Source organism: Eschrichtius robustus, chromosome 10 (assembly GCF_028021215.1).
Source record: "Eschrichtius robustus isolate mEscRob2 chromosome 10, mEscRob2.pri, whole genome shotgun sequence".
NCBI lineage: Eukaryota > Metazoa > Chordata > Mammalia > Artiodactyla > Eschrichtiidae > Eschrichtius > Eschrichtius robustus.
The window spans coordinates 56,683,850-56,698,616 of NC_090833.1; the positions used below are offsets into that span (position 1 = coordinate 56,683,850).

Genomic DNA, 14,767 nt, shown 5'->3' on the forward strand with positions numbered 1-14,767 from the left:
AAAAACCACCCACTAGTGGTTACCAGTGGGGAGATGGAAGCAGGGAGGAGCAAGATAGGGGTAGGTATTAAGATGTGTTAACTACTATGTATAAAATAAATAAGCTACAAGGATATATTGTACAGCACAGGGAATATAGTCAATATTTTATAACTTATAAATGACGTATAACCTTTAAAAATTGTGAATCACTATGTTGCACACCTGAACCTTACATAATATTATAAATAAACTATACCTTAATAATAAATAAATAAATGGGAACCCTCGTGCACTGTTGATGGGAATGTACATCAGTGCATTTACATTCTATTTACTATGGAAAATGGTATGGAGATTCCTCAGAAAATTAAGAATAGAACTACCATATGATCTAGCTATTCCACTTCTGGGTATTTATCTGAAGAAAACGAAAACACTAATTAGAAAAGATACATGCACCCCATGTTGATTGCAGCATTATTTACAATAGCCAAGATATGGAAACAATCTAAGTGCCCACCAATGGATGAATGGATAAAGAAGAGGTGGCATATATATATATATATATATATATATATATATATATATATATATATATATATATATATATATATTAAAAAGTCATTAAAAATGATGAAATCTTGCCACTTGCAACAACACAGATAGACTTAGAGGGTATTATGCTAATGAAAAAAGTAAGGCAGAGAAAGACAAATACTGTATGATTTCACCCATATGTAAAATATTTTTAAAAATAAACAACAAAACAAAACAAAAACAAACACATTTAGGCAGAGAACAGATTGGTTGTTACCAGAGGGGAAGAGGGATGGATGGAGGGCAAAATGCGAAAGGAAGTCAATTGCATGGTGATGGATGGAAACTAGGCTTTTGGTGGTGAGCACACTGTAGTTTATGCAGAAGTTGAATTATAATGTTGTACACATGAAACATGTAATATTATAAACTAATGGTACCTCAAAAAACTCAATAATAAGAAAACAAACAACCCAGCTTTTTAAACTAGACAAAATATTTGAATAGACACCAAAGAAAATATATGGATGGCAAAGAACCACATTAAAAGCTGCTCACCAAGTCATTAAGGAAATGTAAGTTAAAACCAGAATGAGAAACTACTTCACACCCACTAGAATGTCTATAATCAAAAGACAAATAATAATGTGTTGGCAAGGCTACAGAGAAACTGGAGCCCTCATACTTTCCTGGTGGGAATATAAACTGTACGACTACTTTGGAAAATAGTTTGGCAGTTCCTTAAAAAAGTAAAAATAAGTTCACCTTACAACCCAACAATTCTATTCCTAAGAATCTAACCAAGAGAAATTAGACATATATCCATATAAAGACTTGTACACAAATGTTCAGAGAGGCATTATACGTAATGACTAACCACTGGATGAATGGATAACCACTCAGCAATACAAGGGAACAAAGTACTGATACATATTACAACATGCATGAATCTCACAAACTTTATACAAAATGAAATAAGCCAGATGTAAAACACTACATATTGCATGATTCCATTTACATGAAATATCCAGAAATAGCAAGTCTACAGAAACAGAAGGTAGATGCCTGGAGCTAAGGACAGGAGCAGGGAAGACTACAAATGGAGACAAGGGTCTTTTTGAGGTGATGGAAATTTTCTAAAATTGGATTGTGGTTACACAACTCTGTAAATTAACTAAAATTCATTGAATTGTACACTTAAAATGGATGAATTTTAAGGTATATAAATTACACCTCAATAAAGCTGCTTTTTAAAAGATTTTTTAAATAACTAAACATACATTTACCATGTGATCTAGCCATTCCACTCCTAGGTATTTACCCAAGAGAAATGAAAGCTTATCTCCCTACAAAGACTTGTGTATGAATGTTCACATTTGTTTTGCTTGTAATAGTCAAAATCGGGAAACAACCCAAATGTTCATCCACTGGTGAACGGATAAGTAAACTACAGTATATCTATAAAATGGAAGTACTTCTTACCAATAAAAAGGAAGAAATTATTGTGATCTACTACAATATGGATAACTCTCAAAATAATTAAGCTGACTGAAAGAAGCCAGATCTTAGGGGGACCTCCCTGGTGACACAGGGGTTAAGAATTCGCTTGCCAATGCAGGGGACATGGGTTGGAGCCCTGGTCCGGGAAGATCCCACATGCCGCAGAGCAACTAAACCTGTGCGTCACAATTACTGAGCCTGCGCTCTAGAGCCCGTGAGCCACAACTACTGAGCCCAAGAGCCTGTGAGCCACAACTACTGAGCCTGAGAGCCGCAACTACAGAAGCCCGCGCGCCTAGAGCCCACGCTCCGCAATAAGAGAAGCCACCACAATGAGAAGCCCACGCACCACAAAGAAGAGTAGCTCCCACTCGCCGCAACTAGAGAAAGCCCGCGCACAGCAACGAAGACCCAATGCAGTCATAAATTAATTAATTAATTAATTATTTTAAAAAAGAAAGAAGCCAGATTTTAAAAAAAGAAGGCGGGCTTCCCTGGTGGCGCAGTGGTTAAGAATCCGCCTGCCAATGCAGGGGACACGGGTTCGCGCCCTGGTCTGGAAGATCCCACATGCCACGGAGCAACTAGGCCCGTGAGCCACAACTACTGAGCCTGCGCATCTGGAGCCTGTGCTCCGCAACAAGAAAGGCCGCGACAGTGAGAGGCACGTGCACCGCGAAGAAGAGTGGCCACCGCTCGCCCCAACTAGAGAAAGCCCTTGCACAGAAACGAAGACCCAACACAGCCAAAATTAAATAAATAAATAAATAATAAAAATTATTTTTAAAAAAGCATTCCTTTAAAAAAAAAAAAAGAAGGCATACTAATAATTCTATTTATAAAAACTTCAGAACATGCAAACTAATCTAGAGTGACAGATAGCACATTAGTGGTTTGGGGGAAATGAGAGTGTACAGGGATGAGGATGAAAGAAGTAATTACAAAGGGGCATGAAGAAACTTCTGGGTATGATCAATATGTTCACTATCTTGACTGCTGTGATGACTTCTCAGGTGTATTCATATTTCAAAACTTATCAAATCAGGGACTTTCCTGGTGATCCAGTGGTAAAGAATCCGCCTTCCAATGCAGGGGACGTGGGTTTGATCCCTGGTCAGGGAACTAAGGTCCCACATGACTCAGGGCAACCCACAACTGGCACCCACAACTGGCACCCACAACTGGCACCCACAGCTGGCACCCACAACTACTGAGCTCACGTGCCTCAAATGAGAGAGCCCGCGTGCCACAAAACTACAGAGCCCATGCACTCTGGAGCCCGTGCACCACAACTACAGAGCCCACGTGCCCTGGAGCCCACACACCACAACTAGAGACAGAAAACCCGCACACCACAACTAGAGAGAAGCCCGAGCGCCACAACTAGACAGAAGCCCGAGAGCAGCAGAGAAGAGACAGCATGCTGCAATGAAAGATCCTGCATGCCTCAACGAAGATCCCACATGCCACAACTAAGACCTGATGCAGTCAAAAAGAAAAAAAAGAAAGAAAGAAATTTTAAAAAAACTTATCAAATCATTCACCTTAAGTATGTGTAGCTTATTGGCCGTCCATTATGTTTCAATAAAACTGTTAGAATTTTTAAAGATATTTAATAGGTCTATAGTATCAATAGTTAATAACTTTATTTTTAAATGTGTTTTCTCTTATTAAGTTCCTTACTGCATTGTCCTTATAGTTATTCACCACTAATTGCTTAAAATATATGATTAACTGAATTAACAAAAACTGCAATAGAATAAAGAAGCAACCCACCAAATGATGTTGCATATTGAAATGAAAAACAGACAGTTTTTCAGTTGTGAGACCTGGGATGGCAAAACATGACCTTAGATTTATTAGTAAGTTACTTTTAACATCATTCAGCTTCTGATTCAGTCTGTGGAGTGAAATGATAAGACCTTCCTCATAGAGCTGTTTTGAATATTTAATAAGGTAATACAATGAAGGCGCCTTAATTCTGTGCCTGGCATCTCATAGGAGCTAAATGGTTATTCCTTTTCTCACTTCTAAGACATAATCTGGATGGGAGAAGCATTTGACTAAGTAGAAGTGTTTCTAAGCAATTATCTGAAGATTGTGTGAACGGGAGGTAGGAGGTGAGAAGGGTGGGCACGTTCTAAGAATTGGGTATTTATCCAAGAACGATGGCAAACAAGAACTTCAGTCCCTGAGGAGGTATATTCAACAATGGTGCTATTGCAAGGCCTGGCTGAAATAGTCCTCCTAACTACTGCCCTCTGTCAAAAGTTAACAGTGGCTAACACTAAGTGGATAGAGTTATAGACAATTTTCATTTTCATCTTGATAACTGTTTGTTTTACTTGAATGCATTACAATGAGCAAGAGATAATGAGAAAATAAGTTATTTTCATTTTGAAAATAAAATTATTTGAAAAAGAAAATTAATAAAAACCACAATGAGATACCACTTCATACCTACCAGGAAGGATACAATTTAAAAAAAGAAAAAAGAAAATAACAAGTGTTAGTGAGGATGTGGAGAAATTGGGACCTTCAGACAATGCTCATGAGAAGGTAAATGGTATAACCAATACGGAAAACAGTTTGCCAGTTCCTCAAAAAGTTGAACATAGAGTTAATATTTGACACCAAAATTCTACTCCTAGGTATATATCAAAGAGAAATGAAAACATATATTCACAGACACACACACAAAAAACCTGTACACAGGTGTTCATAGCAGCATTGTTTATAATAGCCAAAAAGTATAAACAACCTAAATGTCCATTAACTGGCAATATCTATACAATGGAAGATTATTCAGCCTTAGAAAGGAAGGAAGTACTGATACATACTACAACACAGATGAACCTTGAAAGCATTGTGCTAAGTGAAAGAAGCCAGACACAAAAGGCCACATATTGTGTGGTTCCATCTATATAAAATATCCAGAATAGGCAAATACATGGAGACAGAAAGTAGATTAGTGGTTTCCAGTGATGGGGGGAAGAAGAGAATGAAAAGTGATTGCTAAAAGGTATGAGCTTTCTTTCTGGGATGATGAAAATGTTCTGGAGTGAGATAGTGGGAACAGTTGCACAAACTTGTGAATATGATTTTTAAAAAATATCTGAATTGTGCATCTTTTTAAATGGTGAATTTTATGGTACATGAATCATACTTCAATTTCTAAAAATGACACTGCTTAGAAATAGTAAATTGCCTAGCATGACACTACTAGTATAGGTAAGGACTAAATGTTACAAACATGGAGATTAAGGCTCAGAGGGATTAAATATTGAGTCTGTTCCCTTCAGAGCTGGTTTAGTCACTAGGAACAAAAACCTTCTCAAAATTGTTCAGCAACAAAAAAATGGTATTGGTTCACATTCTTGAGAGGGAATAAGATTGCCCCAGCATATCTAACCATCAAGCTGTTCTTGATTGCTGGACTAGTCAGGTGCAGCCATAAGGTCACATTCACAGAGTACAAATATGAACACCTTCATCAGGTGCTACCAGTAGAAACAGCAAATAAGTGGGTCGTAGGCATCGCAGAACACATTCCTACACCGCGCCAGGCCCCACAGTCAGTGACTGGTAGATCCAGGAGTCTAATATTAGGAAAAATCAATAGGCTTGTTATCTGAAGAATCAAGATTACCTCCCAGATTTTGAGCCTAAGGGACTAGAAAGATGATGCTGTCAGAAATAGAAAGGGGTTGGGTTCCAGCAGCTCGGGCGGCGGGAGGAGCGGCAGCGGCCAGGCAGCCCAGCTTCGCGAAGGCTCTCGGCGCGCTGCGGCCCGCAGGCACCCGGCACGCGCCCGCCCCGCCACCAGGATGCCCAAGAGGAAGGTCAGCTCCGCCGAGGGAGGGGCGAAGGAGGAGCCCAAGAGGAGATCGGCGAGGTTGTCAGCTAATCCAGCTCCTGCAAAAGTGGAAACGAAGCCAAAAAAGGCGGTAGGAAAGGATAAATCTTCCAACAAAAAAGTGCAAACAAAAGGGAAAAGCGGAGCAAAGGGAAAACAGGCTGACGTGGCTAACCAAGAGACTAAAGAAGACTTACCTGCAGAAAATGGAGAAACTAAAAATGAGGAGAGCCCAGCTTCTGATGAAGCAGGAGAGAAAGAAGCCAAGTCTGATTAATATCACACACCTGGTCCTATCAGTGGTCCCTGTTTCCCTTCTTGTACAATCCAGAGGAATATTTTTATCAACTATTTTGTAAATGCAAGTTTTTTAGTAGCTCTAGAAACATTTTTAAGAAGGAAGGAATCCCACCTCATCCCATTTTTTAAGTGTAAATGCTTTTTTTTAAGAGGTGAAATCATTTGCTGGTTGTTTATTTTTTGGTACAACCAGAAAATAGTGGGATATTGAATATGGGAGGCTCTGATTGTCTTGGGTGTCAGCTTAACATTCCACAGATGGAGGATAGCTTTTATACCCTATAATACAAAGCATACTAAATGGCAGTTTGGAGTCAGTTGTGCATTTAATGTCTTAAACACTTTAAATTACTTCTCTTCCCACGTTGTTTTTGGTAGAATTGTTTCCTAAAGCAAACCATTCACCCCTTGATCTTGGCTCTCCTGGGCAGAATTTTGTGCACTCTGTAACATCTTTGGTAGTGGTAGTCCAGTTCTTCTAGTAACTGTTAATGTGCTGTGAACGATGGACAATTTGAGTATGTAGTGTATATGATATTAAATTGTGAATTAGTGGGACTTACGATGTAACAGCATATCAATATTTGAAGATATAGGTACTTGATATCCTGTGAAGGAAAATTTGCCCCCAAATTTTAAGCTGGAAAGTCACTGGAATAACTGTTCAGAAAAGAATCACAACTACATGATTTTTTAGGTTTTTAGTATGTATGTTGAGAATTGTGTACAAATTGAAATGTCTGTGTACTGATCCTCAAAACAACCAATAAAATCTCAATTATGAAAGAAAAAAAAGAAATAGAAAGGAAGGTAGGAAACAGGAATTAGTGGGAAGGGAGAGAACGAGTTTGTTGGGACAGGCTGAATGTCAGCTGACAATGGGACCACGATACAGAAATACAGCTAGAAATATAAATGGTACAGTCCACAACCTTGAAGCACAGTTGGTGATCAAAACATTAGTTGTCTTCCACCATCCCTTGATTCAACTCCCGCCTCTTATACTTTTCCACTCATTCTTAATAGACAGTCCTACTGTAATCTTAAGTTATAAACACAGGTCTCAATTCAATAATTAGAATGTACAGTTCCGGGCTTCCCTGGTGGCGCAGTGGTTGAGAATCTGCCTGCCAATGCAGGGGACACGGGTTCGAGCCCTGGTCTGGGAAGATCCCACGTGCCGCGGAGCAGCTGGGCCCGTGAGCCACAATTACTGAGCCTGCGCGTCTGGAGCCTGTGCTCCGCAACGAGAGGCCGCGATAGTGAGAGGCCCGCGCACGGCGATGAGGAGTGGCCCCCGCTTGCCACAACTAGAGAAAGCCCTCGCACAGAAACGAAGACCCAACACAGCCATAAATAAATAAATAAATACTTTAAAAAAAAAGAATGTACAGTTCCATGAAATGGTCAAACCTCTGAACTTAATTTAGCATCAAATCATCTTCCCACCCTCATCCTTCCTACCCTGCAGGCTGGAATGGGGCTTCTGCTCATATTCTCCTTCACTTGCTATCTGAAGGTTTGCTCCCCCTATAGAATGAAGCTGGGCGGGGAAGTGGGGAGCAGAGGGAGTGAGAAGGAGAGGGGAGGTAAAGGGATAAAACAGTTCTTTACTAGTTCAGTGGCTTCAGTCTTGCCAAGCAGGCAATTAAAGCTGATTCCATGAATGGGCCTGGCAGATTATTAAAGTTGATGCTTTCTCTCAAGGGGCCCTTTAAAGATCCCCTGCTGGGCTCCTGTCTCCTGCTGTTCTCCTGCAGAGGTGACAGAGTTGGGAGGGTTGGAACATATTTCAGTTTCTTCCTCAGCTCCTTGTCTTTAGATGATTCACTTCTATCCTCTTTGCCCTAAGGTCTCCTTGCCCCCTCACAAATGTCCCCATGATGGCCTTCTCTCCTGCATGGCCCCTTCTGGTCCATAGGAAACACTCATTTATTATTGACCTTTCAAACATATCGCAAGTTAGAAAAAATAGTTTAGTAATAGAATAATGAGGCCCCATAAGATAGCTCCAACAATTATCAATATTTCTCTGTTCTTTTTCATGATTCCCCAATCCAACCCCACTAAGTTTCTGTTGATGTTTCTGGAGTATTTAAAGGACATAATTTCTCCCATAAGTACTTCAATATCTACTCCCACTGTTACATGGCTTCATCTATCTTTCACCTACCCTTTCCCCACACATATCTATACACACATTCCATCAAAACTGCTCTAGTAAGGTAGCACAAATACCTCCCAAATGATAAATCCAATAATCACTTCAGTCCATTTCTTCTGGAGCTCCCGGCTGCATGTCGTTCTCAACCACTCCATTCTTATTGGGTAGCTTCTTTTATCAAACAACTTTCCTGCTTCTCTTCCAACTACTCTTTCCATTCTTCTTGGCTGCTTATGTAGGCTCTCTTTTTCTCTCTGCCTTCTCAAATATCTGTGATCCTATATACACAGATAAGCAAAGGCCTAGGTCTCCAGACTCCGACTGGGAATGCCAAGTCTTGGTATCTGGATCACTCAAGGAACACAGGGCACTTTCCTCTCTCTAGCCTAGGGCCCTGGGGTGTTAATGTAACTACCAGCTGAACTCACAGCCAGGAAGACTGTCCAAACCTATTGTTGATTCAAAAAGACATGTGTCTGTTTCTCTGTGTGTGTGTGAGTGAGAGAGAGAGAGAGAGAGAATGAGAAACGGGGTGGGGGTGGGGTGGGGAGAACTGAATATCAGGCTGTGGGAGAAGCTCCACTAAAAGAAGAGGGCTGAGAAATGGGTTTTCCATGTGTGCTGATGAATTGTAAAATCTGAAATTCCGTGTGCTACCTTGCTTACCATGAGTTCCCCTGTTCCCCACCCAGATAGCTCCCTGATCAACTGAACCAGACTCACCCCACCTGGTCCTCAACCTATAGGTTTCATCTCTCTGCCCAGCCTGAGATATTCTTCAAACTACACCCTCCAACAGGAATCAAGGGTCACCTCACTCTCTTGTCATTACAAAGCCTGCCCACAGCCCACAGCACTCTGCTTCCAAGAGCAACCTTCATGTGGCCCTGCATAGCATGTTGTGTCCTCCTCCTCACAGGCTGTGAGTATCTGTGACTAATAAACTGCTGCCCATCTCATCTGACTATGTCAGATGTTGTGTGTTTGGCCATCTCATACTATTTACAGCAGGGATCCCCTCTTCAGTAACAGGATAAATACAAAGTGGTCAGATCAACTGGATCCTGCTGCTGGTTGGGAAGAGAGTGGTTAATAAAGACATCAAGGAATCTCAGACACTTGACCCTCTTGTTCCTCACTCCACATTGCCACCCCACAACTCAACCCTACCCCACCCAAGGCCATCAGCTCCCAGGGTTTTAGCAATTGCTATATGGACTGATAACTCTTAAGACCAGATTTCTTTCCTGAGTTACAGGCCAACTGTGCTTCCTATCATCTAAAGACACTACCATTTAGATGTGCCTTAGATTCTTCAAACTCAACACTCTATCTTTTCATCTCTGTATTACCAGCACCTAACACAATGCCAGGCACTTTCAATTCAATTTTTATTAAATATATGTAGCAGTCAGTCAAGCCTCCATAACTCTGCTTTGCTCCCTCCTGCTTCTTACTGCTGTGTATCTCTAATTCAGAGGTGTTCAAACACAACTTTCTGGCCCCAGCCACAGAGATTCTAATTCAGTAGATCAAGGTGGAACCCATGAATTTGTATTTCTAACAAGCTAATAAGTGACAGCAATGCTGCTGCTCAGAGGATCACACTTTGATAATCAATGTCCCAGCTCATACAAGAGTGTAGCCAATGATGACTAATACTTTGGATTACTTCTCTGCATGATTATTCTCTCTTATAGCAAGTCCTTTTGGCTCTCTGGTATCTGTTTTACCCTGAATTCTGACACCTGTAGTTGCCTTCCTCCCTGCCTGCCTGCCAACTTTCTCATTTCTACCGGCTTCAACCTTGCTATAATCTTTGAACTTTCCTACTCCTCCCTCCTTGCCTAGACCAAAGGCCCTAAACTGCCGTCTGCTCAGTCCTGACTTTGAGCTTAATATTTGCAGAGGCTGGAGTCCAAAGAAACGTCAATATTGTATAATGCCAAATTTATCAAAGACCAAAATATCAGGTTTTGTTTAAGGTATGAGATATGATCAAATCTTGTCTAACAATGAATCTAAAGAGAAAGGTGGTATTTTATGGACTCAACTGCTAACCGCACTTGGGCAAAATCATTCCAGAAACCACAGAACTAATCAATAAAACTGTGGATTGTGGGTTGCTTTTGTAACAGACTTCCATATTAATAGAAGCATGAAAGGAGAGGAGAGAGCATGAATTTTGGTACTAGAGACATCCTGGTTCTAATCTTAATTTCTGCTGGCTATGGGACATCATACTGCTCTGAACCTCAGTCTCACTGCCTGTAAAACGGGGCTAATATATCTCCCATACAGGGCTTTTGAGAAGATGGAATAAGGAAATGGTTGTAACCACCTAGCACAGTGCCTGGCCTATATTAGGATCAACCAAAGTAAATCCAATTTCTTTTCCTCCATGTACATTTTTAATTTAATACCCAATAGTACTTTCCCACCCTGCAAGGGAGGCTTTTTTCTCAAAGAACCACATTCAAGGAAAACAAACAAAAATGGCTAAGTTAGTGTTGCTTAGATTCAAAGAAATTGGCAGATGCTCCCTCAGGTCAGAACACTGCAGCTGAATGGGATCCTCAAACAGAAGCATTTTGTAAGTTAAACACAGACGAGAGGAAAACTAACTATGTTTTAACTTTTTACTGCTGATAACATGATACACTTCCCCTTGTACAATACTTTGCCTTTGCTTCTATTAAAAGAATGGTTACTCTGCAACATTATCTAAGCAAACACTTGAGAATTTTGGAATAAGCCCCAGTTGACACACCAGCTGTTTGGCCTTAACAGTCTTTCCTCAGTAGGAAGTCTTAAGTAGTTATAGTAAAGAATTTTAAGAAGAACAGTATAAACTAATTTAGTAATTCAGTTTCATGCAGGTACAACTTATTTAATAGGATTTTTCCTATTTTACCCTGAATCATTATCAATGCCCCATTGCTGGAAACAAAAATAGTAATTACCCAATATTTGAAATTCAGCTATTTGAGCAAGTCATCTCACCCACAACATGGACTTCCCCTTCAGTAAAAGTCATATTTTTGAGGAATGCTAAGCTTGCGAAGAGAAACAATCTACTCCCTTCATCTCTTGGAAACCAAAAGTGAACATTTCGCACAAAATTTTCTGGGAGACAGCCAGAGAAGGAGACTGACATTTGATTGCTTGGCTCTACTACAGGCCCTGCCTTGGTACTACTAAGCCTGGGAAGGCACACTTGGGAAAGAATGTAGGATGGTCACAATCACAGCTGGAAACTTTAAGACTGCTCTCTCAGTATTTGACAGTGCAAGTAGACCAAAAAAATCCCTAAGGATATAGAAGACTTTGACAACACTATTAACCAAATTGACCTAATTGACATTTACAGAAACTCCACCCAACAACGGCAGAATATATATTGTTTGCACAGCATATTAATTCATTAAGAAGAAAATACAAAGGGATTAAAATCATACTAAGTATGTTCTCTGACCACATTGGAATTAAATTAGAAAACAGTAAGAGACAGATATCTGGAGAATCCTCAAATATCTGGAAATTAATTATACACTTTCAAATAACTATGGGACAAATAAGAAATCACAATGGAAATTAGAAAATATTTTATTTGAATGAAAATAAAAACACAATATATCAAAGTTAGTGGGACACAGCCCAAGTGATGCTTTAGAGGGAAATTTACATTAAATATTTATTGAAGAAAAGTCTCAAATGAATGTTCTAAGCCTCCACTTTGTAAACTAGCAAAACAAGAGCAAATTAAATCCAAGCGAAGCAGAAGAGAAGATAAAACAAAGGAGAGAAATCAGTGAAATAGAAAAAAAGAAAGAAAGAAAAAATCAAAGAAACTAAAAACTGGTTCTTTGAATAGCTCAGTAAAACTGATAAACCTGTCACCAGACTAATCATGAAAAAAAAAGATAAAAATTATAGATATTGGGAGTGAAAGAAGGGACATCACTATACATCCTATAGGATAAGAGAATATTGTGAACATCTCTTTGCCAATACATTCAATAGCTTGGATGAAATGGGCACATTTCTTAAAATAATTACCAAAGCTCACTCAAGAAAAACAGACAAAGAGCCATATACCTATTAAAGAAATTGTATTCATAGTCAAAAAACATTGCTACAAAACAAATAAACAAACAAAAAAACCTCCAGGCCCAAATGGCTTCACTGGTAAATTCTACCAAACAATTAAGGAAGAAACTATACTGATGTTATACAAACTCTTCCAGAAAACAGAAGAGGAGGTAACACTAATCACCTCATTTTATAATGGCAGCACTACCTCCAATAGCAAAACCAGACAAAGACATAACAAGAAAAGAAAATATACCAACCAGTATCTGCCCTGAACTTCAATTCAAAAATCTTTAACAAAATATTGGTAAATTGAAATCAGTAATATACAAAAAGATAATGCATCACAAAGTGGAGTTTATCCTAGGCATGAAATGTTGGTTCCACATTGAAAAATCAATCATTGTAACTTACCATATGAACAGAATAAAAAAGAAAATCATATCATAATCTCAATAGATACATAAAAGCATTTGCAAAATTCAACATACATTCAGGATCAAAAACTCTCAGCAAACTAGAAATAGAAGGGAACTTCCTCAACCTGATAAAAAAGTATCTACACAGGGCTTCCCTGGTGGCGCAGTGGTTGAGAATCTGCCTGCTAATGCAGGGGACACGGGTTCGAGCCCTGGTCTGGGAAGAGCCCACATGCCGTGGAGCAACTAGGCCCATGAGCCACAACTACTGAGCCTGCGCGTCTGGAGCCTGTGCTCTGCAACAAGAGAGGACACGATAGTGAGAGGCCTGCACACCGCAATGAAGAGTGGCCCCCACGTGCCACAACTAGAGAAAGCCCTCTCACAGAAACGAAGACCCAACACAGCCTAAAATAAATAAATAAATAAAAAAGCAGAAGGAAAAAAAAAAACCAAAAACAAAAAAAACAAAAAAAAGTATCTACACAAAACATAGACTTAACCTCATCTTTCATTCTGAAAGACTTAATGCTTTCCCTCTAAGATCAGGAATGACATCAGAAAGGCTGTCTGTTCTGATCACCTTTATTTAACATTGTGCTGGAGATACTAACCAGTGCAATAACACACACACACACGCACGCACGTGCACACACACACACACACACACACACACACAAATAAGAGGTTCAAGATGGCAGAGTAGAAGGATGTGCTCTCACTCCCTCTTGCAACAGCACCGGAATCATAACTAACTGCTAAACAAACATCGACAGGAAGACACTGGAACTCACCAAAAAAGATAATGCACATCCAAAGACAAAGTAGAAGCTGCAATAAGACGGTAGGAGGGGCGCAATCACAATAAAATCAAATCCCATAACCGCTGGGTGGATGACTCACAAATTGGAGAACAATTATACCATAGAGGTCAACCCACTGGAGTGAAGGTTCTGAGCCCCACGTCAGGCTTTCCAACCTAGGGGTTCGGTAAAGGGAGGAGGAATTCCCAGAGAATCAGACTTTGAAGGCTAGCAGGATTTGATTGCAGGACTTTGACAAGACTGGGGGAAACAGAGACTCCATTCTTGGAGGGCACACACAAAGTAGTGTGCGCATAAGGACCCAAAGAAGGAGCAGTGACCCCATAGGAGACTGAACAAGACCTACCTGCTAGTGTTGGAGGGTCTCCTGAAGAGGTGGGGGGCGGCTGTGGCTCACCACAGGGACAAGGACACTGGCAGCAGAAGTTCTGGCAAGTACTCATTGGCGTGTGCCCTCCCAGAGTCCACCATTAGCCCCACCAAAGAGCTGGGTAGGCTCCAGTGCTGGGTTACCTCAGGCCAAACAACCAACAGGGAGGGAACCCAGCCCCACCCATCAGCAGACAAGCAGATTAAAGTTTTACTGAGCTCAGGCCACCAAAACAACACCAAGCTCTACACACCACCAGTCCCTCCCATCAGGAACCTTGCACAAGCCTCATAGATAGCCTCATCCACCAGAGGGCAGACAGCAGAAGCAAGAAGAACTACAATTCTGCAGCCTGTGCAACAAAAACCATATTCACAGAAAGAGAGACAAAATGAAAAGGCAGAGGACTATGTACCAGATGAAGGAACAAGATAAAACCCCCTAAAAACAACTAAACGAAGTGGAGATAGGCACCTTTCCAGAAAAAGAATTCAGAATAATGATAGTGAAGATGATTCAGGACCTCAGAAAAAGAATGGAGGCAAAGATCGAGAAGATGCAAGAAATGTTTAACAAACACCTAGAAGAATTAAAGAACAAACAAACAGAGATGAACAATACAATAGCCGAAATGGAAAATATACTAGAAGGAATCAATAGCAGAATAACTGAGGCAGAAGAACAGATAAGTGACCTGGAAGACAGAATGGTAGAATCCACTGC

At 40.3% G+C, this 14,767-nt stretch overlaps 1 pseudogene; it reads left to right on the forward strand.

Moving 5' to 3' along the window:
* The first annotated feature begins 5,757 nt into the window (after positions 1–5,757).
* Positions 5,758–6,401, forward strand: LOC137770260 (non-histone chromosomal protein HMG-14 pseudogene; annotated as a pseudogene).
* Positions 6,402–14,767: the final 8,366 nt, after the last annotated feature.